The sequence below is a fragment of the Pan paniscus genome, chromosome 4 (genome assembly GCF_029289425.2).
Source record: "Pan paniscus chromosome 4, NHGRI_mPanPan1-v2.0_pri, whole genome shotgun sequence".
Classification (NCBI taxonomy): Eukaryota; Metazoa; Chordata; class Mammalia; order Primates; family Hominidae; genus Pan; species Pan paniscus.
In genome coordinates, this window is record NC_073253.2 from 168,486,711 (window position 1) to 168,507,557 (window position 20,847).

The following is a 20,847-nucleotide window of genomic DNA, read 5'->3' on the forward strand; positions in this document are numbered from 1 at the left end:
CGGTGCTGGGAGGGAGAGCAGCTCTTTGAGGCCTGAGGGAGGTGTGCAGGTAGGGCAGCTCATGTCTCAAACCCCTGTTTAAAACTCTGAGGCGCTCTCGAACTGATTACATGCAAGCGGGACAGAAAACACATGTTTCTGAGAACATTTTGGTTAAAATTAAAAATGTGGCAGGGACCGTGCCAATAATTTACTTGAGAATATCCGAACCAGATGTTGCTAGCCCGTAATTCCGAGTAATTTGCCAAAATTATGTATTTACTTTAATCCCAGAGATGAAGTTAAAATATGCATGGTTTTTGTTATTTGTGATGCAAAAAAAAAAAAAAATCTAATATGACTTCAGCTATTACTGGGTGGAGAATGAAGGATGGTCAGGATGTTTTTTAACGATTACTTGAGCGTGCACTGCGTTGACCAGACGGCTATCAGAAACAGATCCTCAAAAAGTAAAATACCCTAGGAGGTTAAGCAAACATTGTTGGGTAGGATGTTAATTCGTGAAATGACAACCTTGCATTAAGACAGCGTTTCTACTGGTGACAGAGCTCTAATTCCTAAGTGGCTCCCACTCATCATCTTGTTTGTGTGATGCCAAACATCTGGGTGAAAATGGAAAAAAATTCAGTCAGCTGTCTGGATTCCTGTTCTCTGTGGAGCCAAATAATTGAAAAGTGGGGCTAGTTGGTCAGTAGACAACGTGTTTTTGTTCTAATTTGGATGTTCTTCATCTAGCTAGATTGAGACAACTTCGCGTAGTGCATAAGCATGAAATCTCTGAAGTTAGATCGACTGGGTTCAAGTCCTGGCTTTGCCACAGATCAGCTTTGTGATGTTGAGGTGGTTATTGAGGTTCTCTCTTCTTAGTTTTCCTATCTGTAAAATGAGTGCAATAATAGTGTCTACCTTGTAGGGTTGTTGTGAAGATTAAATGAGTTAATAGACATATGTAATACAATATCTAACTGCAGTAAGTGCCCTCCGTAAATATTAGCCATCTCCATTCTTCATGGTATTTGAGACCTAGGGAGGGTGGTCCTTTTCATTGCATTTATGACTTTTGTTTCTTTTGGCAAATGAGAAGTGTTACTTGGTGAGGGGGAGAGTTTATTTGTTTATTTATTTATTTATTTATTTATGAGACACATTCTTGCTCTGCCGCCCAGGCTGGAGTGCAGTGGTGCAATCATGGCTCATTGTCCATTGCAGCCTCGATCTCCTGGGGTCAAGCAATCTTCCTGCCTCAGCCTCCCAGATAGCTGGGTATAGAGATACTCACCTCCATGCCCGGCTAATTTTTTTTATTTTTACATTTTTCATAGAGATGGGGCTTGCTGTGTTACCCAGGCTCGTCCCAAACTCCTGGCCTCAAGCAGTCCTCCTGCTTCAGCCTCCTAAAGTGCTAGGAATACAGGCATGAGCCACCATGACCAGCCTTTGTTTTTCCCCCTTTTAATTGTGGTAAAATATACAAAACATAAAATTTACCATTTTAGCCTTTTTTGTGTGTGTGAGAGACAAGGTCTTGCTCTGTGGCTTGGGCTAGAATGCAACGGCACTATCATAGCTCACTGCAGTCTTGAACTCCCAGGCTCAGGCAATCCTCCCACCTCAGCCTCTTGAGTAGCTGGGACTACAGGCATGAGCCACTATGCCCTGTTAATTTTTAAATTTTTTTGTAGAGACAGGGTCTCCCTAAACAGGCCCAGGCTGGTCTCGAACCCCTGGGCTCAAGTGATCCTCCTGCCTCAACCTCCCAAAGTGCTGGGATTATAGGTGTGAGCTGCTGTGCCCAGGCCATTTTAGCCATTTTTGAATGTACGGTTAAGTAGCATTAAGTACATTCACATTATTGTACAACTATCACCACCATTCATTTCCAGAAGGTAATTTATTTTATTTCAACAATTTTTAAACAATTTTTATTTTTTTTGTAGAGACGGGTCTTGCTATGTTGCCCAGGCTGTCTCAAACTCCTGGCCTCAAGTGATCCTCCCACCTCGGTGCCTCAAAGTGCTGGGATTATAGGCATGAGCCACTGTGCCCAGCAGAATTTATGTGTAACATAAAAATATCTTTGGAGCTCCTGGCTGGCTATCCACAGCCTCAGCTTCACCTCCGCCCCCCTTACCTAACTATTACAGTGGCCTGGTGGTTGGGCTTTCTGCTCACCTCTAATCCCTGTTGTGTCTGTAAACCAGTCCTTCTAAAATGCAAATCTGATCTCCGTTAGCCTTAGGGTCTTTCCATTCTCCACCCACACCTTCCCTCCAGAAGTAGGCTAGGCCTCATTAGTATGGCATTTAAGGCATTTAAAATTTCAGTTCTTGGCACACAGGCCTCAAGAAATGTGGGGAGTTCTCTGAACATGCACTGCCTGAGGGATAAGGGATCCAGGAATCATGCCTGTTTTGCAGACGAGAAATGGTGACATCTCCAGCCTGGGATTCCACCCTACTTAGGACGGGGTACTTTTCCGGGCAGCCTCATTGTGCATAATTTGAGGAACACCAAGAGCCAAGCAGCATTCTCTGATTCCAAGCACCTGCTCGGGGATAGTCCTGCCATGAGAAATGGTGCCACTGAGTCTGGGTGTGGGAGATCTTGGTTCTACGGCCTCTGCCCTGGGTTTGTCGAGGGACTTGACCTTCCTGGGTCTCTATTCCTCATCTCTGAAAATAGAAGGTTGTTCTTTGCTGGCTCTGTGGGAGTGGATGAAGCCTGCGAGGCAGAGGGGTGCTAGCCTCCCTCAGAAGGGTAGAGAGGGATGGTCAGAGGGAGAAGGAGTGGAGTCCTTATTGACCACTTTGCTTGGTGAGCAAACTGGCTCATGTCACCTGCTGACATTCAGAAAATGTGCATCCCAGGGCCTGGTCCAGAGCAGCTGTCAATGAGGCGTCTATGGAATGAAGGCATGATTTGGGTCCTCAGCGAAGCTTTCTGCAGTCATCCTTCAAGTTCTAATAATCAGCTCCCTCAGGCCCATATCCGCCAGCCCATCATACCTTGCATTAGCTATTCACAGCCTGCTCTTGTTCTGTAATTTACCTTTTTGGGGAAAGGACACCTTTCTTCTAGATGTTAAAAAAAAAAATAACCTAAATGCTCAGTAGGTTCCATTCCTGCAGTGTGTTCCCCATTTCCTACACTTGGCTCCGTTAGTTTGGAAATGATCCCAGGGCTTTCTGGCTTTCAAGATTGGACAAGGATCTCCCCGGATGGTAAGAGTACAGGGAGAAACTTCTCTAGTTTCCCTCCCGGCCATCTGTGGGGAGGTTGCTCTTTAGTGATCTTCCCCATTTGACCTGTTTTCTGGGAGATTCCACTGTCACACTGAGTTGGAGTCTCCCAAAAGCTGCCCCTGGGAAAGCTTTGCCGGTTGCCTTGAGTCGAATAAAGGCTGCAAAATGACTTGAAAAAAATACTTGCAATATGCTTTGAAGTTATTGATGATGCTAAGATTAGACAAGGAAGATCCCTGCTTGCTAAAAAGATTTATCAGGTTTTGCTTTTCTGCTATTTCCAAGAAAACCTCAAAAAGAGGGATGTCCTCTCATGGGGACATGAATGGTACCACCTGAGGGAGAGGTGGCTGTCATCACAGCAGGGAAAGGCCAGCTCCAGAATGTGTGGGTCAAATTTTTCGCTTGAGCAGGAGGTGGAGTTGGAGATGGGCTGCCTTTGCTGCTGCCCTGCCTGGGCCGGTCTGTGCTTGTCTTTTACACCCTGTGCATCTTCAGGGGACGGGGAAGTAAGGGAAGCTTTCTACTTTTAAATCTTCTAGTAATTTGAGGAAGGCCAGTCGTCAGACCAGGAGAGTTGTCCGCTACCTACGCCTCTGGCAAATGCATCTGCCTGCCTGCCACAGCCCCGCTTGCAGTCAGTCAACAGCTCGTACTGAGCCCTTCTGTCCGTGGGGCCCTGTGGGCGCACGAGGAGATGGAGGAGGAGACATTGCTGTTGTTTCCAGCACGGGGTTCAGGGCTGGCTTCCGGGAGATTGTTTATTTCTTCTGAGGAATTTTGCTGGCAATTAGGCCAGGTTGCTCATGGGAAAACACAAGTATGTTGGTGATGGTCTGAACAGTCATGCTTCTTATGGGTGTGGCCACTCATTGTACTTGCACAGCCATGCACACCCACGCACACACACACGTGGACACATACACATGCAACCGTACCCCCTGCATGCAGGTACTCATGTGCACACACGTGTGTACCTACACGCAAGCTGCACACATGCACAAATGCTCTCATGCACAAGCACGAGTGCACACTCACACAAGCATGCACATATGTGGACACACACTCACCATGCCCCTCTTTAATTAAGCAGAGGAATACAAACATCAAACAACAGCTTATTTATAGAAACAAGAAACCTAGCAGAAATACATAAATAAATGCCAACATAAAATCTTATACTTTTCTCTCTACTCCTTAACTGTGAATACTTCTTCATCCTATTTGTCATTCTGTTTTGAGAAGAGAGACCAATACTTCCTCTCGCTTTTACTTTGGCAATGAAAACTGCCTTCGAGTCTCATTCCTGCTCTCTGCCTGCACAAAAGCTCTAGATCTGCCTTCTCGGGAGGCAGTGTCCTTTGATGGTTAAACTCTCGGAAGCTGGTCTCTGAGGCCAGCTCTGATACTTATTAGTGGTGTAACCTGGGGCAAGTCACCTAACTCTTTCTGCTTCAGTTTTCTTGCTTGTAAAATGGGGAAAATAATATCATTGCCTTTTCGGGATGTTGTGAGGATTAAATGAATGCTGAGTCCAGTGCCTGGCATGTAGTATCAGATAAATACTAGTGATGATTCGTTTTCCCCTGGCCCTGGTCATTCTCTGGAGAGACGCTTCTGGCTGTCTTGGGTCATCGTCCTTCTGTGCTCATCCCTCCAGTATTTTAGGAAAGAAGTTATCTTTCTTTTGCATGTGATCAGGGGAAGAAGGTGGCAGCAAGATTAGACACAGGCCGCATGATTCTTTTCTCCCATCCATAGACTTCTGTCTACCTGACTGTCAGCTTTGATTTTTACCCTTTTGAGCTATAGTTGGGATTACTCCTAATTTGCAGCACATGGTTCCTTAGCAACCTTCACTAATATAGGATTAGGTATAAAAATACTTTTGGTTAGAATTTTAAACATCTTCATTTATTATAGACCATTGCTTTTAAAAAATCTTTTATTTCCCCTCTCCTTATTACAAAAGTAATGCAAATTCATTGTCAAATAATTAGAATCCCCAGATAGTCAGAAGGAATAAAAGCCCGCCTTTCGCTGGCATCTTGATATAAATTCTTCCAGTTTTAAAAATGGTGATGCATATATATTTGTACAAAATGGGAACTGTTCTTCACATCCTTTTTGTAAAAAGCTCTCCTCTCATTTCACAATGACCTTGAGTCCATGATGTTTTAAAATGATTTCTAAAAGAATATAAAGTTTCAGCCGGGTGCGGTGGCTCACGTCTGTAATCCCAGCACTCTGGGAGGCCAAGTCGGGCAGATCACCTGAGGTCAGGAGTTTGAGACCAGCCTGGTCAACATGGCAAAACCCCATCTCTACTAAAGATACAAAAAATTAGCCAGGCATGGTGGCACATGCCTGTAATCCCAGCTAGTTGGGAGGCTGAGGCAGGAGAGGTATTGCTTGTGAGGGTTTAGCCTTTATTCAGACATGCTGGGGCCCTGTAGCCAACAGGGTGAACATGAGAACAGCAGTGGCAGGTGGCTGAATGGGTTCTCAGACTGGCAGCACCAAGCTGGAAGGGACTGGGATTCATACCCGGATGTTGACTGCCTGCACTTGGCCAGTGCTGATCACAACACCCTTCAACCCCAGCAGGAGTGGGCACCTCTTTCTGAGCACCCAGGGCTCCTCCTGTCCTATGTGGAGACCATTTCTTTATTGTATTAGTTTCCTATTGCTACTGTAACAAATTACGACAGACATAGTGGCTTAAAACACACAAATGTATTATCTTACAGCTCTGCAGACTAGAAGTCCAACACAAGGTTTCACTGGGCTACTACAATCAAGGGGCTAGCTAGCTGCATTCTTTTTGTTATTTTTATTTTTTTTCTTTTAAAGGCCATTGGTTTTGGATCTTTTTGGAGGCTCTCAAGGGGCAATCTAGAGGCCACCTTTTCCAGCTCCTAGAGGCCGCCTGCATTCCTTGGCTCATGGCCGCTCCTTCCATCTGCAAAGCCTGCCTGGGTGTGTTGAGTCCTCTTCACATTTGAATCACTCTGATCTCCTCTTCTGCCTCCCCTTCTACTTTTAAAAACCTCTGTGATTCCACTGGGCTCACCTGGATAATCCAGGATAATCTCCCTATTTTAAGATCTGTCGATTGATACTCTTAATTCCATTTGCCACCTTAATTCCCTTTGCCACGTAAGGTAACATAGTCACAGGTTGCAGGGATTAGGATGTGGACATCTTTGGAGGCCATTATTCTGCCCACCACATCTATTGCCTTAAATTGTGCTTTCCATCTCTCACTGTTAATACATCTCAGGTGGAGTGCTTATGGCTCACCTACCTGCCCAGATGTAAACTCATGACAGACTGAAATTGGGTCTTGTTCTGACCTGAATTGTTCATGATTTCATCTTCAAACCTTAGCTACTGATACCCCAGGAGGTATGGGAGAACTTTCCAAGGAGTATGTGGGCAAAGGTGGCTTCAAAGGAATTCCCTATGTGTCCTGTGCTAACACACGTCTGCCTGAGAATGTGCCTGTCGTGGAGGCTGGTTCTGTTTTTGCCTCCTACTCTTTCCAGATGTTTTTCTTTCACCTTAACAAAGAAAGACCCAGCCCTATCTCCCTGGAAGTGCCAAACAGTGACATTCAAAACACCGATGTCTGCAAAGCCTCCATGTCCCCCTCAACCTGATTAAGACATATGTTTTCAATAGATTGTATGTATATATTTATTACTCATATACCAAAATTTGTAATATGTTTACATTGCCTTGATCAAATGTATACAAATAATGGTTACAATGATATTCAATCCAGAGGAAAATTATTAGCACTTGGAGCCTAATGGTTGCTGGAGGTGAAAAGGAAACTAGAATTTCAACTTATATACATTTTTTTCTTGCATAGAATTAGGATAACAATGTGATTATAAAAGACTTACTAGCACAAAATTACATTAGAACAAATAAATTTGATTTCAAAGAGGAAAAAGGAAAAATGTAAAATTTTATGACTCATAAAGAAGAGTTTGTTCTTGTATTTTTAAAAATAACTGATGGTGAGTATCAAATTACTATGGTATTTAGATTCCATTGGAAACATTTAAAAGAGTAATGTAACAGTTTTATTTATAAAATGTCAATATTTACAATACAGTGGGAATTGCATCGTTCATATTATTTAAATTTATGTTAATTTTAGATGTCAACCAAAAATGTGCAAGGACTTACTTAGCATATCAAAAATCTTTAGGAGGTAACATGAGCTTAAAAGTTTGAAGACTTTAACTTTTAAAGTTAAAAGACTGCTTTATGGGACCTTATGCACAGTAAGTGCTTAAAAATGTTTGTAGTTGAAGTTTGTAAAACATTAGGATAAAAATAAGTTGGTCAAAAAAAAGTATAAAGTTAGAAAGTTTTAATATAGAAGATTCTCTAGTGATCCCTTAGATGTGCTCCCTTTGATAGCTCATGAGCATCTTTGGGGACTCTGGGATTCTAAGAAATCTTTAACTTCCTTTCTTAGTCGGAGATGTTGATGATTGGCTTAAGGCAGTAGAGATTGGCTTAAGATGTTGATGATGGGCTTTGCAAAATCCCTGAAGAATAGTACTCAGGAAGGGAATGGAGATTTTGGTTGCTCATTCATCCATCCAACCAACCAACCATCCAACCAACCAACCAACCAACCAACTACCCAGTCAGTTTCAAAGAGTGCTAGGTCCTAGGCTAGGAGCCTGGAGGTAGAGACTGGAGGGGAGACAGGAAGTACAAAGTTGAATTATGTATAGTTCCTTCCCTCAGGATCCTGCAGGCCATTGTGAAGTACATAGCATCTTGGCCTTCCCTGGCTTCTCCTGGAGACACTGTCCCTTTCTGCTTTACTCCATCCTTTTTAGGATTGTGTCTGATCGACAGAACATGTTTCTGGTAGAAGGGGATTTTGCTGTCTATGCTAGTTGCATTTGGGAGCAGGGTCCCAACGTGGCAGCTACTCCTCCCCTTCCCTGCATATGTCTGTGAGGCCTCCTGCACCCTCCCTCACCTATGCTCCTGGCCGCCTTAGGTTGTTGATTCCTCGTTAGCAGGAGTGAGTCCATTTTTAGGAGTGATGAGTGGATGGAAAAATGTCACCAGTCACTCATGACAGATGTCGCCAAAGCTTAATTAAGACTAGACGCGACGGTTTCAGCTCAGTAACTTCATAGATGGTGTAGGAAGAATGCCTGATCATAGAGCAAGGATTCAGGGTCTCAGGCAAGATTTTAAAAATCAATCTGTGTCACCTTCATGCAAAGTGGTCTGCTCCACATTACAGGGGGTGCAAAATGTACAAGATGTAGTTTCTGTTCTCATGGAGGTTATCATTAAAAGTTTGCATGTGAAAAGAAATGCATAAGATATAAAATTGTGTTTTTACTCCTGCCTCAATATTCTCTCTCTCTGTCTCTCTTCTCAGGCTCTGTCTCTCTCTGTCTGCTAAGGGACCCGGCAGGGCTCCCAGGCCATGTATCTGATGGGGTAATCCTTGGGGAGAGGGGATGGTGATGAGTACTTGAGAGTAAAGAACCACTGGAGAGAAAAACAGAACAGGGCCAGGAAGTGGGCGTGGGGCATGAAGGAATCAAAAACCTTATTGTAGGATTTTGGGAGCAGTTTTGGTGGGGAGTTAGTCAAGGCCAGGCATGAGGAAAGAGGCTGCTGGGGGCTCTGTGGGTGGGAAGAGAAGTGGAGAATGAGAAGAGTGGAGAAGATGGCTTGATTAGGTGTTGGTATGGGTTGTGAATTAGACCCCCTTTGGTGTTCTAGCAGGGGTGCTGGTAAAGACTGGAATTGCTCACATTTAGGAAGACCTCGCTTCCTAAAGTGTTATCAGACTGTGTTAGTCTACTAGGACTGCCATAACAAAGTGCCACAGACTGGATGCCTGAAACAACAGAAATTTATTGTCTTACAGTTCTGGAGGCTGGAAGTTGAAGGTCAAAGCATCCGTGAGGCTGTTTCCTTCTGAGGGCTGTGAGGGCAGGCTCTGTTCCAGGGCTCTCTCCTTGGCATGTAGATGGCCATCTTCATGTTCATGTGGAGTGCTCTCTGTATGCATGCTTGTGTCCAAATTTCTCACACCAGACATATTGGGTTAGGGGCCCACCCTACTCTGGTACGACTTCATCTGAGTTAGTTACATTTGGAATAACCCTATTCTCAAATAAGGTCACACCTGAGATTCTGGGGCTAGGACTACAATTCAGGATTTTTTACTGGGCAGACATAATTCAGTCCATAACACAGGTATACTCTGGACCACATGATGCCCTAACTTGTATTTGGGTTATTGTATTTTTTTTTATGTCATGTTTCATGAATTTTTGTGTCATCCTTGCACAGGGGTCATGCTAATTTTCTCTGTATTGTTCCAATTTTAGTATATGTGGTGCCAAAGTGAGCACTATATATACATTTTACTAAATGAATTAATGCATATAACAGGGTAAATGATTCTATGCATTTGTTATTGCTAAAGCTACAGTAAAAGCAATAATTTCTGGTTTAAATGAAGGCTAGCTATGCTGTTTGAGAAATCTTCAAGATGAAATGTGAATTTCCTCATGTTATTTTTATGCTTCAAACCCTCAGTGCCTTTCCCTTGCACTTGAGGTAAAATGCCAGCTGCTTGTATTTAAAAAAAATTAAAAAAATGCTAAAAAAATATTTTCTGTAGAGACAAGGTCTCGCTGTGTTGCTCAGGCCGGTCTTGAACTCCTGGCCTCAAGCAATCCGCCCACCTTGGCCTCCCAAGGTGCTAGGATTTCAGCATGAGGCACTGCTCCTGGCTGCAAAATGCCAGCTTCTTACTGTGGCTTCCAAAGCTTTCAGGACAGGCCTCTGCTCATGTTCCCAGCACATCTCAGGCCATTTTATTCTCTCCGCTCTTGCCACACTGGCCTTTTTTTCAGTTTTTGTAAACTCAGCTGTTTTCGGGGCCTTTGCACAGACTGTGCCCTCGGTCAGCAACCCTTTCTCCCTATGCCCAGTTCTCCCCTTCTCTGCATGTTGTGATCTTCCTCATTCTTCAAGTTGTGTCTTAAGTCTCACCTTCTCAGAGGCCTTTTCTGACCCCTCCGTCTAAAGTAAGCTACCCCATTATTTATTATCTCCTACAATGTAGTGAGTTGAATGGTGCTGCCAAAAGATATCTCTACTTGCTGGAACCTATGATTGTGACCTTATTGGAGAGAAAGGGTCTTTGTAGATTCAATTCAATTAAGGATCTTGAGATAAGATCATCCTGGATTATTTGAGTGGGCTCTAAATGCAATGACGCACGTTCTTACAAGACACAAACAGAAGAGAAACACCTGGGGAGAGGAGAAGGCTGTGTGGCGTTGGAGGCAGAGGATAGAGTGGTGCAGCCATAAGCCTGGGAATGCCTGCAGCCACCTGGAGCTGGGAGAGACAGGGAACAATTCTCCCCAAGAGCTTTGGAGGGAGCATGGCGCTACTGACACCTATAGTTTAGATTTCTGGCCTCCGGAACAGTGACAGGATACATTTCTGTTGTGTTAAGCCACCCAATTTGTGGTAATGTGTGAGAACAGCAACAGCAAATTAACACACACAGCACTTTGTTTTTTCCCTCCATGTCACTTATGACAACTTACTTTCATGTCACAGACTTGATGACTTGTTTACTGTCTGCCCCCAGCTCCCTTTTAAAAATTATTTTTATTTTTTTGAGACAGGGTCTCACTCTGTTGCCCAGCCTAGGGTGCAGTGGCATGATCAGGGCTTACTGCAGCCTTGACCTCCCAGACTCAAGTGATCCTTCCACCTCAGCCTCCTGAGTAGCTGGGGCTACAGGCATATGCCACCTCGCCCAGCTAATTTTTGTATTTTTTGTAGAGATGGGGTCTCACTATGTTGTCCAGGCTGGTCACTTACCTGGCCTCAAGTGATCCTCCTGCTTCAGCCTCCCAAAGTGCTGGGATTACAGGTGTGAGCCCTTCTTTAACATGCAACACACTGTCAATTCTGGGCTTTTCCATTCCCTGTTGCATCTGTGGTGCCCAGCACAGTATCTGACACAGAGCAGATGCTGAGGAAATGTTTGTTGAATGAATGTCTCCTTGTTTTGAAGCATTTAAGAAAGCATCATTTTCTGGGGAGGCTTAGGTACACTACTTGGCTCCTTGTGGGTGGAAAGCATGCTTTCCAAGTGCTTGACATCCCCTGGAGGCTGCTACTCTTTGTCAGGGGTATAATCATTTCCTCTGAAATTGAGCGCACACTTTTAATTTTCTTTGCTAATTCTTTCTTTATGGAAAGGGAGACATTCAACTTCCTCATGGTCCTTGTCCAAATGGCCTCGGACTCCGATGCCAGTTAAGGGCAGCTCGGCTTGGAGCCTGGAGATAAAGTGCAGGAGACCCAGGCACATAAAGTTTCAGCAGGATTTGATGCCAAATAAAGGACATTCTCTGCAGAGAAGGGTAATTGCTCAAGGCTTTGTCTAATGTTAAGGCAGAGGGGATAGACCATTTCGACTGGCTTAGCATTCATGATAATATATGGTTCAGGACTCAATAAAAGGGTATAATTCTATGGAGGGATTCCACTGATCTCATAAACCACGGGAGTGTAGCTTGTCAGCAGAATACAGAGATTGGGTTACCACGGAGCTTGTCAACAGGGACCACTGCTGATCACTTCAGAGAAAGAATTAGTACAGGGCTCCTCTACACTGCATGCTTAGAAAATCAGTGCCTAAATAACTTCATGAAATTTATTAGAAAGACAGTATGTATGTTTGGTACTATAGTACCAGCGTATACCAAGGGTCATAGTGGAACAGTTTCATTACATGGCATTTGTTAATGAAGTTTATGTACAAAAATCTGCCGCTAGAGATGCCATAAATAAGCAAGTGGATGTTTCCCAGAACTCTGAGTGAAACAGCCTTTTCTTTTACCCAGGAATAATGGCAGTAAATGTGAAAAGTGGCATGGTGTAAGACAATAGGGAATAGTGGAGACTGTGGTCAATCAGACAGTGCATATCTTGCTTAAACCCTGGGTTGGCCAAATAAAACATGTCTGCAGCAAGTGTGAGATATTGACTTACTTGCTTATCTTTCCACTGGACCAGGGATTCACAAACTACAGCCCTTGGGTCAAAATCTGTCCTGCCACCTATTTTTAGAAAGTTTTATTGGAGCATGGCTATGCCTGTTTGTTTGCGTATCATCTACGACTGCTTTTGAGCTATGGCAGCAGAGTTGAGTAGCTGTGCAAGAGAACAAATGACCCTCAAAGCCTAAAATATTTGTCATGTGCCCTTGTACGCAAAAAGTCTGCTGACTTTTGTACTGGTCTATGAAGTTCAGAAGGCTGCTTGGCACATATCCTAAACTCAGTAATTATTTGTTTATGTTCAAGAGGGGATTTTATATTATCCACAATAGGAACTGTGGGTTGCTTACCCAACAGCCATTCCTCCCTCTTCCTTGCTAACAGGGTCAGCCATGAGTTTCAGGGCTGTGGGAAGATGGGCTTCTCCCCAGTCCCAGAGGGTGAATCTTGATTAGTTTAAGCCAATGGTAGTTATCCCACTCCTACTCATTCTGAGGTTTAGGCACAGTCTTGTGATGGAATTGTGGCCATAGAGATGTGAAGGGAAACCTATGGGGGGTTTCTGAGAAGGAAAGCCTATGAGTCAGTTTCACACTTTCCAAAGGGATCTGAGGGGTACTGCCTTTCCTTCTTTTGCCTCTGGACACTGTTGAGCAGGGATGTGAGGGTTGCAGCAGTGACAGCATCTTGGGACAAGCCCAAGGCCAAAAGCCAAAGAGCTGAGGATGGCAGAGTACCAAGATAGAGCCTGGGTCTTCAATGACATAATAAAATTCAAGTTAACCCATTCAGCATCTATCCTACTTTGTTTTTTTTTGGTTGGGTAAATGTCCTTATTGCTTATTCACTTTTAATTGGGCTGATAAGAAGGTTGAACCCTAAAAAATTAAAAATGTTGTTGGATATTTTTGCTCTCTTTCCTTTGGGGTTTCTGACTTTCATCCTTGTTTACTAGGAAGGCCTCCCAAAAATGTTATGAAAATGTTTTGTATTTTCGTTTTATGTTGTTTTATTTGTCCTTGTAGAACTTCACTCTATCAGGAATTAATGGTTTTATATGGTGTGAGGTAGGGATCTAACTTTATTTTTCTTCTAGCTGCAGTAGTTTTTTTTTTTTAGTGCATGATGGTGAATGAAATCTGATGCATGAATAGAATTTTCTTTATTTTTTCTTCTTTTTTGAGTTTTAGTTTAGATTCAGGGGTAGATGTGCAGGTTTTTTATGAGTAAATTATGTGTCACTGAGATTTGGTGTACAAATGATTTCATCATCCAGGTAGTGAGCATAGTACTTGATAGGTAGTTTTTCAGTTCTCACCCTCCTTTCACCCTCCAGCCTCAAGTAGGCTCTGGTGTCTATTGTTCCTCCCTTTTTGTCCATGTGTACTCAGTATTTAGCTCCCACTTATACGTGAGAATATGTGGTATTTGGTTTGCTGTTCTGCATCAATTTGCTTAAGATAATGGCTTCCAGCTGCATCCATGTTGCTGCAAAGGACATGATCTCATATATTTATAGCTGCATAGTATTCCATGGTGTATATGTACCACATTCTTTTTATCCAGTCCACCATCAATGGGCATTTAGGTTGATTCCATGTCTTTGCTATTGTGAATAGTGCTGTGATAAACATGTAAGTGCATGTGTCTTTTTGGTAGACTGATTTATATTTTTTTGGGTATATTGCAAGTAATGGGATTGCTGGGTCAAACAGTAGTTCTATTTTAAGTTCTTTGAGAAATTTCCAAATTGCTTTCCACAGTGGCTAAATTGATTTACATTCCCACCAGCAGTGTATAAGTGTTCTCTTTTCTCCACAACTTTGCCAACATCTGTTATTTTCTGATTTTTTAATAATAATAATAATAATTCTGACTGGTATATGATGGTATCTCATTGTGGTTTTGATTTGCATTTCTCTAATGATTAGTGATGTTAAGCACTTTTTCACATGCTAACTGGCTGCATGTATATCTTCCTTTGAGAAGTATCTGTTCATGTCCTTTGCCCATATTTTTGTTTCCAACTCTTATTTTGGGTTCAAGGTATACATGTGCAGGTTTGTTACATGGATTAATTGAATGTCCTGGGGGTTTGGTGTACTGATAATTTTGTCACCCAGGTAATCAACATAATACCTGATAGGTAGTTTTTCAGTTTTTATTCTCCTCCCACCCTTTACCCTCAAATAGGTCCCAGTGTCTGTTGTTCCCTTTGTGTCCATGTGTACTCAAGGTTTAGCTCCCACTTATAAATAAGAACATGTGGTATTTGGTTTTCTCTTCCTGAATTAATTTGCTTAGGATTAGGGCCTCCAGCTACATCCATGTTGCTGCAAAGGACATGATCTCATTTATTTATAGCTGCATAGTATTCCATGGGGTATATGTACCACCTTTTCCTTATCCAGTCCACTGTTGATGGGCTTCTAGGTTGATTCCATGTCTTTGCTATTGTGGATAGTCTTTGCCATTTTTTAGTGGGATTCTTTATTTCTTGTTGATTTAAGTTCCTTATAGATTGTAGATGATATGCTTTTGTCAGATGCATAGTTTGCAAATATTTCCTCCCATTCTGTTGGTTGTTTTTTTTACTCTATTGATAGTTGCTTTTGCTGTGCAGATGTTCTTTAGTTTAATTAGATCCCACTTTTTAAAAAGATAATATGTAATTTTCTATACTGGAGATGAATATGACAAGATTGGTTTCTTCTAGATATCTTTGAAAATGGCTAACCTTACTGATAGTTTTTAAGTGCAATGGTGATGCAACTAGATTGTTTTCTAATTTCCAAAAAGGAACTTAAAGTAACTTGAAAGTCTTTAACAGAGGCATCAATTTTAAGACAAACAATATAATGTGAGGAAAATACTAATCCTGCTAAGTATATCTGATCTGGTCCATCCCAAGAAAGATTGAGTTAATTCCTGGTGCTGATTAGGAATGCTAACAGAAAAAAAGTCAGAGTAAAAATGTATCAGCATCTTTCACTGTGTTGATTTTAAAAATCAAACATAATTAGTACAGGGAACACTTAAATCTTCTTAAAATTGGGGCTAATATTTCTTATCAAATCTAAAACAAACATGCAAACAAACAAACAAAAAACCCTTGACTGGTACTTGGTAAATTAAAAGCTACCTTCAATAAATTGAAATGCTAACTTGGAGAAGATATTTGCAATACACACAACAAAGGGTTGGTGTCATTAATATGAAAAGAGCACCTACAAATCAATAAGAAAAGAAAGTAGAAAAATGGGCAAAAGACATGAACAGATATTTTTGAGAAGAGGAAGTGCAAGAAGCCAATCAACTTATGAATTCTTGCTCAGTATCATTAGGGTCAGGGAAGTTCAGATCAAGACCTCAATGAGGTTGCCCTCCACATCCATTTAGTTGGGAAAAATGTACCTTATACATAACCAAATTTACATTATAATTCTAACTGTGCACTAACTCGTGGTACATACAAAGTAAGAATTAAATGTTTATTGTTTTGTGTTATATGTGTGTGATATTTCTAAAACATAAATTAAAAAAAATCATAAGGTAGCACTACCTGATATCCAGAGTCTTACCATAAAAAAGACCGATGTTGACAAAGATATTTGAGGACATCAAACTCTGATGTTCAAATAATAATTATTTTTTTAATCAAGTAATTATTTTTTGAAACTTTCATTTAAAAAAGTATTCCTACAGACATTTCCTTTTTCCGTTTTAATTGTTAGCTAATTGACTTTGGCCAGATGCTCATTTGCTAAAGGGCCTGCATTTGATTTGAGCAGCTCTTCACCATTACTCTCCCAAATTCATGACTTCTTGCATCTTTGGGAATATTGTCAGTGTCACTTTGCATTAAAATGATATTGCATTGTAGGCATTTCAGCTTCCTGTTGAGCTTGGCAAAGAATGTGATTTAGAATTGCTGAGATTAGGGGGATGGGAGGAGGTTGGCAGCTGGAGAAGCCCAAAGTTGCTTTTGTGTGTGTCTCTCTCAGTCTCTCTCTCTCTCTCCTTCTATTTTTTTTCTTTAGAGACAAGGTCTAGCTCTGTTGCTTGGTGCAATGACGCCATCATAGCCCACTGCAGCCTCAAACTCCTGGGCTCAAGTGATCCTTCTGCCTCAGCCTCCCAAGTAGCTGGGTGCATGCTACCATGCCTGGCTAATTTTTTATTTTTTTGAGACGGAGTCTTGCTCTGTCCCCAGGCTGGAGTGCAGTGGCATGATCTCAGCTCACTGCAATCTCTGCCTCTCGGGTTCAAGAGATTCTCCTGCCTCAGCCTCCCAAGTAGCTGGGACTACAGTCGTGCGCCACCACGCCGTGCTAATTTTTGTATTTTTAGTAGAGATGGGGTTTCACCGTGTTGGCTAGGATGTCTCAATCTCTTGGCCTCGTGATCCACTGACCTCAGCCTCCCAAAGTGCTGGGATTACAGGCATGAGCCACTGTGCCTGGCCTGGCTAATTAATTTTTTTTTTTTTTTTGTAGAGATAAGGTCTTGCTATGTTGCCCAGGCTAGTCTCAAACTCTTGGCCTCAGGTAATCCTCCTGTAATCCCAAAGTTCTGGGATTACAGCAGGAGCCACTGCACTTAGCCAGTTTTGTCTCTCTAGCAAGCATTTCCCCCTTTTTGGTAGTAGCACCCTGATTTTCTTGGGGTGACCTACTCTCAACTCTCAGTCCATGTGGTTTGACTGAGGTCACTGCTATCTCCAACTCAAGGGATAGGCATGTGTCCCAGGCACTTCATCTCCTTGGCCACAGTGATGAAATAAATCCTTGGCTACCAAGGAGCCCTATTAGTTTTTTTTCTTAATTACATTTTTAACCGGAAATGGGCGATTTTATTAGTTTCCTATGGCCGCTGAAAGAAATTACCTCAACTGATGACTTAAAACAACACAAATTATTCTACATTTCTGTGGTTAGAAATTCTACGTGACTCTCACTAGGCTAAAATCAAGGTATTGGCAGGATTGAGCTCCTTCTTCAGGCCCTCTGGGAGAATGTTTCCTTGCCTTTTCCAGCTTCTAGAGGCCACCTGCATTCCTTGGCTCACAGCCCCATCCTCCATCTTCAAAGCCAGACTGGGCAGGTCAAGTCCTTCTTACACAGCATCTCTCTAACCTCCTCTTCTGCCCTGGCTCTTGTGGTTACAGTGGATCCACCTGGATAACCCAGGATACTCTATTTTAATATCCACTGATTAGTCACCTTAATTCCCTTTTGCCATATAAGGTCACAGAATCACAGGTTCTGGGGATTAAGACAGGGATGTTTTTTGTAGGGGTAGGGGAAGGAGGTGGTCATTTCTCTGCTTACCACAGCAATTCATTCAGCTATTCTAACTTGATGTGAATGGTACTTAAAAACCATGCATTTTCCTTTGCTTTAATTTTGTGCTAATTGAGAAATCTTCTGTATTTAAAGATGTAACACTGATGGTGACCTAAGAATTTGTTTATGATGGGCATCATTGAATGTTAGGGCTGTTGCCCTCACTCCTTCTACTTTGCACTCCTGTTCAATTTGGGCTTTTGAGTGGATCTATATACCTGTGCAGACAACTGATTCTCGTCTTTAGACTTCTCACATCACTTATGATAAATCCATCGAATGGAATTAAGGCTTTTATTAAACCTCCCATCAGTTTGGTTTGTCTGAATTGATTTCCCCAATCTGCTAACCCCGTTTTTGGTAACAGCACCCTGATTTTCCTGGGAAGAACCACATTTCCCCAACTCTCAGTCCATGTGCTGTGAATGAGACCACTCCCATCTCCCACTCTAGTGGTGGGCATATGTCCCAGACCTGGCCAATCAGAGCACTTGCATTTCCCTGGTCACAGTGATTGGTTCAGAGATGGGCATGTGACTGAATCCAGGCCAATGAAATTCCATTCTGTGACTTTTGATAGAATTGTTGGAAAGCGGGGCTCTTCCTTTCACCAGGGGTTGCTGAGCTGCTGGCCTGTAAGCCTGGACCTCTCTGCTTGTGGTCATCTTGGTTGCCACTTGGGGAGAGCAGATCTGAGAAGAGAGCCAACACAGAGATAGCAGTGTGCTGTCACAAAGGGAGATGGTTTCTTCCTGACATTTTTTGAGAACTTTTTTGAGAGGTTTTCATGCTCCACTGCACTTGGGTCCTTCCCCCATAGTCATGTGTTCCATGCCAGCCTGCTTCTGCATTTGTGATCTGTCAAGAGGTGATGTTATCACATGTGTAAGAAACTGCTGCCTATCCTGATGGAAACCTGTCCACATCAGTCAAGCAGGTCTATCTGGGAAATATTTGCTCCATCGAAGGGTGGATGAAACTTCACTCACCCTTGGCAGGCTTGTACAATCCCTTCAGAATGAAACTTCAGAGTAGAAGATGACTGGGAGCCAGGGCTAGCATGGAAAGTGTAAGCCTTCAGAGAGGGTTAGAATAATTACTATGTGGGTCCCACTTAGTAATTGAGATGCAGCTTGGTAAGAAGCCAGGAAACATGATTGGGCTTTCTTTCTCTTCTTCTTTTACCACATTTTGTGCCATTGAACATGGCCAAAAATAGAATAAGAACGCTAGCATGGTGGTTGTGGATTTGGGGAGGAAAACAGACAATTTAGCAAACACTTATCTTGACCTTCCAACATGCAAAGTGCTGAAGGGAAAAGTGGGTAAAACAGGTTAGGCTAGGTTTTGCTGCAGTAACAAATAGTCCTTAAGTCCCAGTGAATTTTAACAACAAAGGTTTGTTTCCTACTCATACTCCATGCCCGTTGGGGGTTGACAATGGTACCCAAGGTGACAAAGCAGTCACCATCTCCAAAGTGGTCAGTCAGCATCTCAGAGGGCATAAGAACTCTAGGGGCTCCTGTACTGGCAATTAAATGACACATGTCACTTTCACTCACAGCTCATGTATCAGAACTAGGCCCACAACTATAAGGGATCCAGAAAGAACAATCTTTTCATGTGTTGGGAGGTGGAGGCGTTGAAATAGTTGGTGAGAAGCACTCATGAGATCCATGAAGTTCTGGCTTTATCTTTGATGGAGGGGGGAATAAAATGTAAAAGGGGAATAGAATATGGAAGTGGGTAGAGAGGTGTTGGGGGGATGCTGGGGGTGGAATGAACAGGCCCCAGGTCCCTTGAGTCTGTTGTTCAGTATGCTGAACTTCAAGTTACTATTATTGCTTAAAAATGCAGAATTCTTGACTCCACCGAGATGAGAGTGAATTAGAACTGCATTTTCACAAGACCCCCAGGCGATCTGCATGCATATTAAAGTTAGAAAAGTTCTAATGTGTACACCAGATGAGAATATATTAGGTGGTCCAAGGACATCATTTTATTTTAATAATTATTTGTTTTATTATATTCTCTCTGTAAGTGATACTATTTCTTTCATTTATGGAGCTTATATGAGATAGAACAATTTATTTCACTAAAATTTAGTCAGTTTAAAGAAAAATATTAAGTAAATTATAGTATAGTAAGTCACCAATATGGGACGGACATATTGTTAATGATTTGTTAATGCTCGAAGTTTGGGAAACTCCACCCCACTGGAGATGTCCCAAGCTTCCCCTACCCTGGCCCTCCTACCTCCCAGATGCCCTGGTTCATCAATTCTCTGTCCACTTGCAGCATGGTGGCTGTGGCTTTGTGGTGACCACAGCTGGTCACCTGTGACCAAGCTTCTACAGTTGCCAGGTGGGAAGAGGCAGCACAATGACACACCTGGAGCCTGTGCATGGAAAGGAAAGTGGCCATTCAGGTTTAAACTACCTGGTGGGTGAGGAGGAGGTCATTTATTTGCAATATCAGGCCTAATGTTTTAAGAAACGGAATCATCCAGCTAATTTCCTCATTTTCCTAGTTACGTGTATACTTAGGTGTGTATGTGTATACAGCCTGAAAACTCTCTGTTAAAGATTATCAGACTAAAATCTCAAGTCTCAAATGAGAACAACAATGTTAAGAACATTCCCCTATCAGTTTCCATTTTAAGCTGATCCATTAGAGACAGTGCCTTTCCAAGTCCTTAGTGGTGGGCGACAATGGCTTCATAAGGTGATGCCTTTGGTATTATTCCTCATGTGGCAGGCAGAATAATGCTCCCCCTAAAGCTGTCAGTGGTCTAATCCCTCAGACCTGTGGATATGTATGTTACATGGCAAAAGAGACTTTGCAGATGGGATTCAGTTAAGGATCTTGAAATTGGGAGATTGTCCTGGCTCATCCAGGTGGGCCCCATATAAGCACAAGGGTCCTTATAAAAGGGAGGCAAGAGGAGATGTGACATTGTCACATCTCCCAGGCAGACGGGAGATGTGACAGTGCAAGCAGGGGCTGGAGTAATGTGCTTTGAAGATGGAGGAAGGAGCCACTAGCCGAGTGCAGACAGCCTCTAGAGGCTAGAAAGACAAGGAAATTGATTCCCCCACAGCCTCCAGAAGGAACACAGCCTGGATAACACCTTGACTTCAGCCCTGTAAGGCTCATTTTGGACTT

At 42.6% G+C, this 20,847-nt stretch overlaps 1 non-coding gene across 1 annotated transcript; it reads right to left on the minus strand.

Annotated features, from left to right (window-relative positions):
- Positions 1–9,551: 9,551 nt before the first annotated feature.
- On the minus strand, positions 9,552–9,658 carry LOC112439889 (U6 spliceosomal RNA). The gene has a single exon (XR_003028119.1). It is a non-coding gene; the product is annotated as a U6 spliceosomal RNA (small nuclear RNA).
- Between the last annotated feature and the right edge of the window lie 11,189 nt (positions 9,659–20,847).